We start from the raw sequence: 10347 nt of genomic DNA, 5'->3' as shown, positions 1-10347 counted from the left end.
AGTCAAGCTGAGGGTCAAATCAAAGACTCAACATCATTCACAATAGCTACAGTCTACTGCTAGAAAGCTGGGTCCTGAGCAGAGCTGACCTCCAGCACCAGGGCTATCATGATGTCACTGGCTGCAGAAACCAGTGATTTGCAGCCCCTGGTTCTCTGCAGGGCCTATTCTCATGTGCAATGTCTCTGTACTGACGCTGAGCAAATTCTCAGCAGCCCAGAGTTCTTTAGTGGCAAAGACCCTCAAACCTCTAGCACCTGAAATTTTTGTTCCTCTCATACAAAGCAATGCCCCTTTGGACTGCTTCTATTCTGCTGGTCTTTTCCTCCCACAGCTGTATGAATTGTTTGGGGGGATCCTCCAAGTTAATCTCTGAGTTGGTGGGTGGTGCTTGTGAATAATAATCACTGACACCTTGTTTAATTAAGTCAGTAGAAGTGTAGTAGGCTGTACAGTTGTTTTCCCTCACAGAAATTGTTGCTTGCAAGAAAGAGTGAACTGCAGAATTGTTCTTTGGTACCTATAATCGTCTTTAGCCCCTCAAAGGAAGCGCTTGACTGGGTGGTGCCTGTGGCTCAAAGGAGTAGGGCACTAGCCTTATATACCAGAAGTGGTTCAAACCCAGCCCTGGCCAAAAACTACAATAAAAAAAGCACTTGACTGCTCTTTGATGATGGGGGATGCCCTGAATCTCTGCAAGGATTGCTTGTTCTCCGCTATAGCAAAGGTGGGTGAAGGGGTGACCCTCAGTGGCCATAGGTGAGGTGAGCCTACCTCCAGGCTCCAAAATGTAAGTCTTTGAATTTTCCCACATGCCTAGCTAAAATCTGAAGTTGAACAATACCTTTTCTGTGAATTAGTGTGAAAATATGGTTCTTGCTTCTTGTGTCACATTTGTCAGAACAGGAAGTGTATAAAGCAGCTGATAGCACTTTGAGTCAATGAATGTTAGCTGTCATGGGAGTAACTTTAGAACATTGTAAAATTCACTTGTTAGTAATCTTTCACCTTACAGTTTTGAATGGAACTCACAAGAAACATTAGAAAGTCCATGGTACAAACTAATTTCCAAATTGTTTTCTGTTTTACAACATAGAATGGGTCTTTTCATTTGGAGAGACTGCACTCTTGGCTCTGAGCTATAAAAATTGCAAAAAAAATTTATTATGTACAATCTTATGTATAAGCAGGAATATATGACCCTTAAGGAAGAGCATAATCACTGAAGAAGAAATAGGTAACTAGCCTTACATATCTACTAAAGAAATGAAATTTTTAGTGAAAGGGAAAAAATAACAAACATAAATAAAACAACACAATAAACTACAGGGCCAGATATATTTATTGGTGAATTCTACACATTTAAAGTAGAAACAATGTAAATTTTACATACATATTTTTCAGGGTAGAAAGTCCTTTGAAACTAATTCTTTGAGACCAGAATTACTCTGATGCAAAAATGAGATGAAAATATTGCAATAAAAAGGACACCCTAGACCAAAAGCTCTGGGCTATAGATGAAAAAAAGTCAATATCTTTAAAAAAAAAAAAAAAACTGGTATGGGCTCAATGTTTGTGTGTCCTCCAAATTCATCTGTTAAAACCCTAATTCCTGATGTGATGGCAATAGGTTGGGGTAATCATGGAGAAATAACTTTATCCTGAGAGCTTCTCTCACACATGGGCTTAGTATCTTTATAAGAGACAGAAGACCTTTCTCTCTCTCCTCTATCCTTCCTTGAAGATACAAGGAGAAAACATTTGTATGTAAACCTGGAAAAGAGTTTTCATGAAACATTAAGGTTGATCTTGGGCTTCATAGCTTCCAAAATTGTGAGAAATAGATGTTTACTATTTAAGCCACATAATCTGTGGTATTCTGTTACAGCAGCCCAAACTGACTAGGGCAAAAATCTATCCGTATAGTCTGAAAATAATACATTATGACCAACTTGACAGTATTGTGTAATTAAAGAGTGCTTAAACACTTGAAAATTAATCACTACAATTTCCTAGTTTAAGAGATTAAAAATAAAAATTAATTACATGTGTTCTTAACAAAACTTTGGCTATTTTAGAATTAAAGGAGATTTCTTCAAACTGACAAAGGGAATCTATGGAACACCTATAGATTGCATCTTAATTAATACTGAAATCCTTAACATTTTCCCCACCAAAGATCAAATATAAGGCAAGGATTTTTTTTTTTTTTTTTTTGAGACAGCCTCAAGCTGTTGCCCTGGGTAGAGTGCCGTGACATCACAGCTCACAGCAACCTCCAACTCCTGGACTCAAGTGATTCTCCTGCCTCTTCCTCCCAAGTATCTGGGACTACAGGTGCCTGCCACAACACCCAGCTGTCTTTTGGGTGCAGCCATCATTGTTGTTTGGTGAGCCCTGGCTGGATTCAAACCTGCCAGCTCAGGTGTATGTGGCTGGCGCGTTAGCCACTTGAGCTACAGGCATCAAGCCCATCGCTTCTTTTCTATGTCATGCTTGTGTTTCTCACCAGTTCAATAGGGCAAGGTTAAAAAAAAAAAAAGTGGGGGTTAGGGATGTCAAAAGGTCCCAAAGAAACAGATGCTGGTAAGGATGCAGAACACTCTTACACTGTTGGTAGAAATGAAAACTAGTATGACACCTATACAAAGTGTAATGGTGATACCTCAAAAAACTAAAAGCAAACCTACCTTTTGATCCTGCAATTCCACTACAGGCATTAACCCAAAGAGAAAAGAAAACATTTCATCATAAAGGACACTTGCACTTGAAAGTACAATTCACAGTCACAAATATGTGGAAACAGGGGGAGGGGCAAGATGGCGGACAGGTACCAGCTTCTGACAGAAGCTCCCATCCAGAGGGAAGGATAAAGTCCAGAAAACACCCAACAAAGTTGAAGACTAGGAGCCCACCCAAGAGAGAAGAGTGATATCTGCAGGACATCTCTGCTCAGGCAAGCTGCAACTCCTAGAAAGCAATCTACAGGTACATAATACATCCCAAAGGAAAAGTGTCTATCCCCTCCCCCAAGAAAGTTGTGCTTTACCTTTGTTTTCTCTTTGTGTGCTCCTGTAAGTTTCCTACAGGCAAGCAATAAACTGAGGACGTATTATCTCACCTCAGGTGTGAGAGCTGCAGATAGTGGTGTCTACTTCCCTGGAGGGACTCTGCTGAGACTCCGAACAACCTCTCACCAGGCAGAAAAATAGAACACTCTCATTGCCATTTTGAATTTCCAGTCCACCCTTCCCCCCCTTGTCTGCAGAGACAGTGAGAGGAGACCCAAGAGCAGCTGTCCTGGCTATGCAGCCAGAGAACTGCTTGAGCCCTGAATTTCCCCCACAGTGGCTGGTTGCTCCCCACTCCATAGGCTCCCAGGCAGCATCACCAAGGACTTATCCAGCCAGCCAGTGTGTTCCCCATGGCTGCCAATTGCTCCCCCACTCCCCGGGCACTCTGGCAGGGCAGACAGAGGACTGATCAAGTTGCATGATCCAGCGCTCCAGGCCCAGCAGCCAGAGAACTGCAAGAGGACAGTCACTTGAGAAGGAACCACACTGAAGCAGTGGTACCCCAAGGCAAAGAGCAGCAGCTACTGCAGCAGGAACAATAAGGCTCACACCCCTGAGGCTTTTCTGGGCAGACATGCTCTGTCTCTCAGGACAACCAGAGGAAGCCGGCATCTTCTCCGGTGGCAGCCACTGGCAGAATGGATTTGGAATGTCTTCAAACAGTGCAATTTCAGCATGGGGTGGAATCAGCAGAAAAACTCTGGTAACCTGAATAACTAGAGTATATCAAATCCCCCAAGGAAGGATAGGGTAGATGCAATAGAAGATCCCACCCATAAACAGATGGCTGTGATTGAGTTCAGAAATCGAGTTCAGAATCTGGATAGCAAATAAGATCAACAGATTGGAGGAAAGGAGGAAAATAGAATTTCAAATTATTCAAAAGCTGTCTCAAGAATTCAATGATTTCAAAGATAAAATGATCAAAGATATTGACACACTGAGGCAAGATGTTGCAGCCCTCGAAGATCTGAAAAATACAGTAGAATCCCTTGGTAACAGAATGCAGCAGGCAGAAGAAAAGCTCTCTGACATCGAAGACAAAGCCTCTGAATGCACCCAAGTGCTCAAGGATGAAGAGAAATGGAGAGAAAAAATGAATCACTCTCTCAGAGAGCTCTGGGATAATTCGAAGAGAACTAATATTTGCCTTATAGGAATCCCTGAAGTCGATGAAGTTGCTTCACAAAACACAGAGGCTCTTCTTAATGAAATTATGAAAGAGAACTTTCCACACATGCCAAGATATTCTAAAATTCAGATAGCAGATAGTTTCAGAACACCAGCGCAACTCAACCTGAACAAGACATCCCCCAGGCACATCATAATCAACTTCACTAAAGTTAATGTAAAAGAGAAAATTCTGAAAGCAGCTAGACATAAGAAAACCTTAACCTACAAGGGAAAGAATATTAGAATGACTGTAGATTTCTCTGCTGAAAGCTTTCAAGCTAGAAGTGGGTGGTTATCGACTTTTAATCTCCTAAAACAAAATAACTTCCAACCCAGGATCCTGTCTTCAGCTAAACTGAGTTTCATTTATGATGAAGAAATTAACTACTTTAATGACATTCACATGTTGAGGAAATTTGCCATAACTAAATCAGCCCTCCATGATATTATCAGACCTATCCTCCATAATGACCAGCACAATCCTCCACCACATAAGTAAACTCACACAGAAAATTTTGATCAAATTCCAACTTCCACAGTGGCAAAAGGATTAAAGATGTACACTGGACTTCCAAAAAACTTGATACCCAAAATTATACCAGGCTTATTAATATTCTCAATCAATGTGAATGGCTTAAATTGCCCTCTAAAGAGGCACAGGCTGGCTGACTGGATACAAAAACTCAGGTCAGATATTTGTTGCATACTAGAATCTCATCTTACCTTAAAAGATAAATATAGACTCAGGCAAATGGGAAGCAGAAAAAGCAGGTGTTGCAATTTTATTCACAGAGACAATGAGCTTTAAACCAACAAAAGTGAGCAAGGATAAGGATGACCACTTTATATTTCTTAATGGTAATACTCAATATAATGAGATTTCAATTATCAATATATATGCACCCAACCAGAATGCACCTCAATTTATAAGAGACACTCTAACAGGCATGAGCACTTGATTACTCCCAGCTCCATCATAGTTGGAGATTTTAATACTCCTTTGGCAGTGTTGGATAGATCCTCCAACAAGAAGCTTAGGAAAGAAATTTTAGATTTAAACTTAACCATTCAGCATTTGGATTTAATGGACATCTATAGAACATTGCATCCTAATAAAACTGAATACACATTTTTCTCATCAGCCCATGGAACATACTTCAAAATCAACCACATCTTAGGTCACAAGTCTAACCTCAGCAAATTTAAAAGAACAGAAATTATCCCTTGCATCTTCTCAGACCACCATGGAATAAAAGTTGAACTCAGTAACAATAGGAATCTGCAAACCTGAACAAAAATGTGGAAGCTAAATAACCTTATGCTCAATGATAGGTGGGTCAAAAATGAGATCCAGAAGGAAATTACCAAATTTTTGGAACAAAAGAATAATGAAGATATGAGTTATCAGAACTTCTGGGATAGGGAGGCAGAGCAAGATGGCGAAGTGGATACATCCCTGGGTCAACTCTCCTCGCAGTTTCAGGTGAGGGGGGGGCTGGATCTTTCCCCATGTGGAGTGCTGGCATGGACAAGTAGCGCAGGGTGTGCAGCAAGGAGGTGAATTGGTGGATTGGAAGTGTAGCCCAGAACTATGCTGTCTGCCAGAAAAAACTCAGGACAGCAGCTGAACCAGTGCCAGCTGTGACCAGCAGTGCCAGGTCTGCAGCTGGTGCCCTGAGAGGCAGAAACCAATCTCTCCCCCCACGAAGGACTTCTGTGCCCAATACATGGGGTGTTTGGGTGTTTCATGGAGAGAGTGGTGAGGCATGGACTCCTGAGTGGAATTTTGCAGCCAGAAAGGGGAGCCATTTGGATCTGGTTTGGGGCATCAGGGATCCAGGCAATTGGACAGAAATTTGAGGGGAAGGGACTCTGCTCAGGAACCGATCCATCCTGTAATTTTGGAAGTCTGTGTGGAGCTGCACTGATGCGGAGACCCACAGGGAATCCGTTCCCTTCCTACAAATACTGAAAAGTCTTTTGTGGGTCTTTTGCACCTACCGTCGTGAGAACCAGAGGTAACCATCCCCTTCCCCCCCACAGAAATGGACTGAAAGCTATGGGCACAAAAAGCACCCAGCCCTTTTCCCACGGACCATAACAATTTCCTGTTCAAGGGGAAACTAGGAGTTGAGTGGAAAATCTGGTGAAGTGTGGACTCCTGTGCTGAGTTTGGAGGACAGATAGGAGTGGGCAGCCAGCCAGGAACCAGATGTAATGTAAAACGCCAAATATGGCGTCTCCATAACACCCCTCCCAGGAGCATGGAGAGCCCAATCTCACCTGCAGCCAGCCATCCAGCATCTGAAGCTGGTCCAGGAGCCTTACACTTTACAGGAACTGTGGTAGGGAGAATCTGTGCAACCTGCCAGCAAAGCCCCCCCCACCCCGCCTTTTTTGGGGGGTGGGGGTTTAAGTCTAGGAACCACTCACAGCGCCACCTGCTGTCTAGAAAGTATATTGCATCGTAACTATTCCCATTAAACTGGAACCCCACTGCATTTATAAAGGGGTTTGTTTGTATACATTCAAAAGAACAGTGTTTTTCTTAATGGTGTCCTTTTTTTAAATTTTCTTTCTTCTTTGTTTGTTTGGGGTTTTTTTGCTTTTTGTTTTTTCTATCATTTTATGACCAACATTTTTGTGGTTATCTTTTATTACCACTATCTTTTTTTCTTGTTTGTTTGTTGGTCTGTCTTTTGTTTAGTTTTCTTTTTTGTCTGTTTTTTTACTTGTTTCTGATTGTCTGGGCATAGGTGTGCTTGTGTGTCTGGTAGCATTTTAGTCTGTTTATTTGTCTGCTTGGTTTCAATGTGTTTTGTACTTTGCTAAATCCTCGGGTTGGCTATATCCCCTAACATCAATTTTCACATTTAATAAGAATACTGAGGAACATGGGATGAGAGCTGACTGGAGCTAGCTTTCAACATAAACTCCAGTTCAGGGGGAGAGACAACCACCAGAAGAACCCAATGAAGCTGAAGGTAGGGAGCCGAGTTGAGAGAAGAGATAGATAAATGCACGTCTTTCCCACTGAGGCAAACCACAACTTCAAGAAAACAAATTCCAGGTTTAGATTGAGCCCAGGTGGAATATTCTCCAGCTCCCATTGAGTGCCTGAGGTAGATAGGCTTCAACTATCTCTCTTGGCTGGCAACAAAGAGTGGTCACCAAGTGGAGGAGGCATTGACTTCACTTGGACTCTGGCAGGCACAAAACCCCGACTCACTTACCTATTGGTCAGGACTGGGTTACAGAGTCTGGGTTAACAGAGACTGGTAGTGGGGTTACCAGAGACTGAGTTTACCAGAGTCTGGTGGTGAAGGGCAAGTAAGGAGGGGAAAGAGACATCAGCCTCCTTACTCCAAATCATCAACTGAACAGGCCTTTCTGACTCCTCAGAGCATCAGAGCAAGCCACACTTGGGCTACCAGTAGACTCCTATTATCTAGTTGCTGGAGACCTTGTGATCTTTCCAACCAGAAAGTGGGTACTGATCTGATCAATAGGTTTGGATCTCTTGACTTGGGCAAATTAACTGGTGGTTGAGGGAGAATCTCTGATGCTCTCTGGATTTTCTCAGGCCTAAATTGTCTTCAGGTGGAACATTCTCCAGCTGTCACTGAGTGCTTGAGACAGTCAGGCCTCAGCTCCCTTTGCTGGTGGGGGTTAAAGAGCAGTAACCAAGTGGAGCTGGCATTGACTCTACTTTGATTCTGGGAGACACAAAGCCCTACCACATTCACTTATTGGGCAACTGGGTCACAACCCTGTGGGGTCTCCACTGACTGGGTGTGACGAAGGTACAAGGTGGGGAAGGAGGCATCAACCTTCCTCGAATAATTTATTTGCTGGGTAGGTCCTTCTGACCCCACAGGACACCAGAGTGAATGATACCTGAGCTGCCAGAAGACCCCTGCTGTACAGTTGCCAGAGACCTCTTGAACTCCCCCACTTGAGACTTATGTTGACTGGGACACTTGACTTAGATCATTTGAACTGGGCCAATCACCTGAGAACTATCTAAAGTGATACCCTGGGGGTGTGGCTGAGGGAAGGTGTGGTTTTCCTTTCCCAACTGCCACCAGCCAGGGGAGGGGTGACTTAATCACTGATATTTCTCCACAGCCAAGATCGTAGCCCAGAGTAATTGATTTTCTAAGGTAGAACAGAGACCAGCCAAAAACAAGATAGAGACATGCAGGCCCCCAGGCTCACAGACCGTAGCATTATACGCATCCTTGGCAAAGCTCTAGGGAAAAAAATACCAGTCCCAGCCTTTGCCCAAAAAGGCTAGTAAAATACTACTTCTGGAGCCCCCAACCCAACTTCTTCTTACCTGCTCACCTAGCCAAACAGAGTAAATCCAGCATGGGGCAGAGTCAGTGGAAAAACTCCAATAGTAGGAATAACCAGAGTAGATCAACCCCACCAAAGAAGGATGTGGCAGAGGTATCTGAAGATCCAACCCATAAAGACATGGCTGAGATGACAGAAATCGAGTTCAGAATGTGGATAGTAAATAAGATAAATAGAATGGAAGAAAGGAAAGAGCTAGAACTTCAAGAAATTATTCAAAAAATGTCTCAAGAAATTATTCAAAAGATGTCCCAAGAAATTATTCAAAAGATGACTCCAGAATTCAACAATTTCAAAGATAAAATGGTCAAAGATTTTGAAACTTTGAGGCAAGAGTTTGTAGCCCTCAAAGATTTGAAAAACATGGTAGAATCTCTTTGTAACAGAGTGGAACAGACTGAAGAAAGGATCTCTGACATTGAAGACAAAGCTTTTGAACAAGCCAAGAGCACAAGGATGAAAAGAAATGAAAAGCAAGAACGGATCTTTCTCTCAGAGAGCTCTGGGATAATTTGAAGAAAACTAATATTCACCTTATAGGAATCCCTGAAAGCAATGAAGCTGCCTCACAAAACACAGAGGCTCTTCTCCATGAAATTTTGAAAGAGAATTTTCCAGACATGCCAAGAGATTCTGAAATTCAGATAGCAGATAGTTTCAGAACCCCAGCACGACTCAAACTGAACAAGACATCCCCCAGGCACATCATAATTAACTTCACTGAAGTTAATATGAAAGAAAAAATTCTGAAAGCAGTTAGACGCAAGAAAACCATAACCTACAAAGAACAGAGTATTAGAATGACTGCAGATCTTCCTGTTGAAATCTTCCAGGCTAGAAGAGGACGGTCAGCAACTTTTAATCTCCTAAAACAAAATAACTTCCAACCCAGGATCCAGCTAAACTGAGTTTCATCTATGATGGAGAAAAGAAACTTGCCATAACTAAACCAGCTCTGCAGGAAATTCTCAAATCTATCCTCCATAATGACCATTGCAATCCCCCACTACAAAAGTAAACTCACCCAGAAACTTTTGATCAAATTCCAACTTCCACAGTGGCAAAAGGATTAAAAATGTCTACTGGACTTTTGAGCAACTCAAGGACCAATATCTCACCAGGTCTTTCAATAATTTCAGCCAATGTGAATGGCCTAAACTGCCTTTAAAGATGCACAGATTGGCTGATTGGATACAGAAACTCAGACCAGATATCTGTTGTGTCCAAGAAACACATATTACTTAAAAAGATAAATACAGACTCAAGGAAAAGGGATGGTCATCTATATTCCAAGCAAATGAATACCAGAAAAAAACAAGGTTGCAATTTTATTCGCAGATACGTTAGGGTTTAAACCAACAAAAATAAGCAAAGATAAGGATGGCCATTTTATATTTGTCAAGGGAAATACCCAAGATGATGAGATTTCAATTATCAATATCTATGCATCCAACAAGAATGGACCTCAATTTATAAGAGATATTCTAACAGGCATGAGCAACTTGATCTCTCCCAGCTCTATCATAGTCGGAGAGTTTAACACTCCTTTGGCAGCATCAGATCGATCCTCCAATAAGAAGCTTATCAAGGAAATTTTAGATTTAAATTTAACTATTCAACTTTTGAACCTAACTGACATCTACAGAACATTTCACCCAAACAAATCTGAATACACATTTTACTCTTCAGTCCATGAAACATACTTCAAAATTGATCACATCTTAGGTCATAAGTCTAACCT

The 10347-nt window shown here is 42.0% G+C and overlaps 1 pseudogene; it reads right to left on the bottom strand.

Moving 5' to 3' along the window:
* Positions 1-3398: 3398 nt before the first annotated feature.
* The window catches only part of LOC100941703, a 16482-nt pseudogene continuing 9533 nt past the window's right edge, over positions 3399-10347 (bottom strand).

This window comes from Otolemur garnettii, unplaced genomic scaffold (genome assembly GCF_000181295.1).
Source record: "Otolemur garnettii isolate 467f Iridium unplaced genomic scaffold, OtoGar3 scaffold00140, whole genome shotgun sequence".
Classification (NCBI taxonomy): Eukaryota; Metazoa; Chordata; class Mammalia; order Primates; family Galagidae; genus Otolemur; species Otolemur garnettii.
The sequence above is the reverse complement of the archived record's forward strand: the minus strand, read 5'-3'. Positions and strand labels throughout refer to the sequence as shown.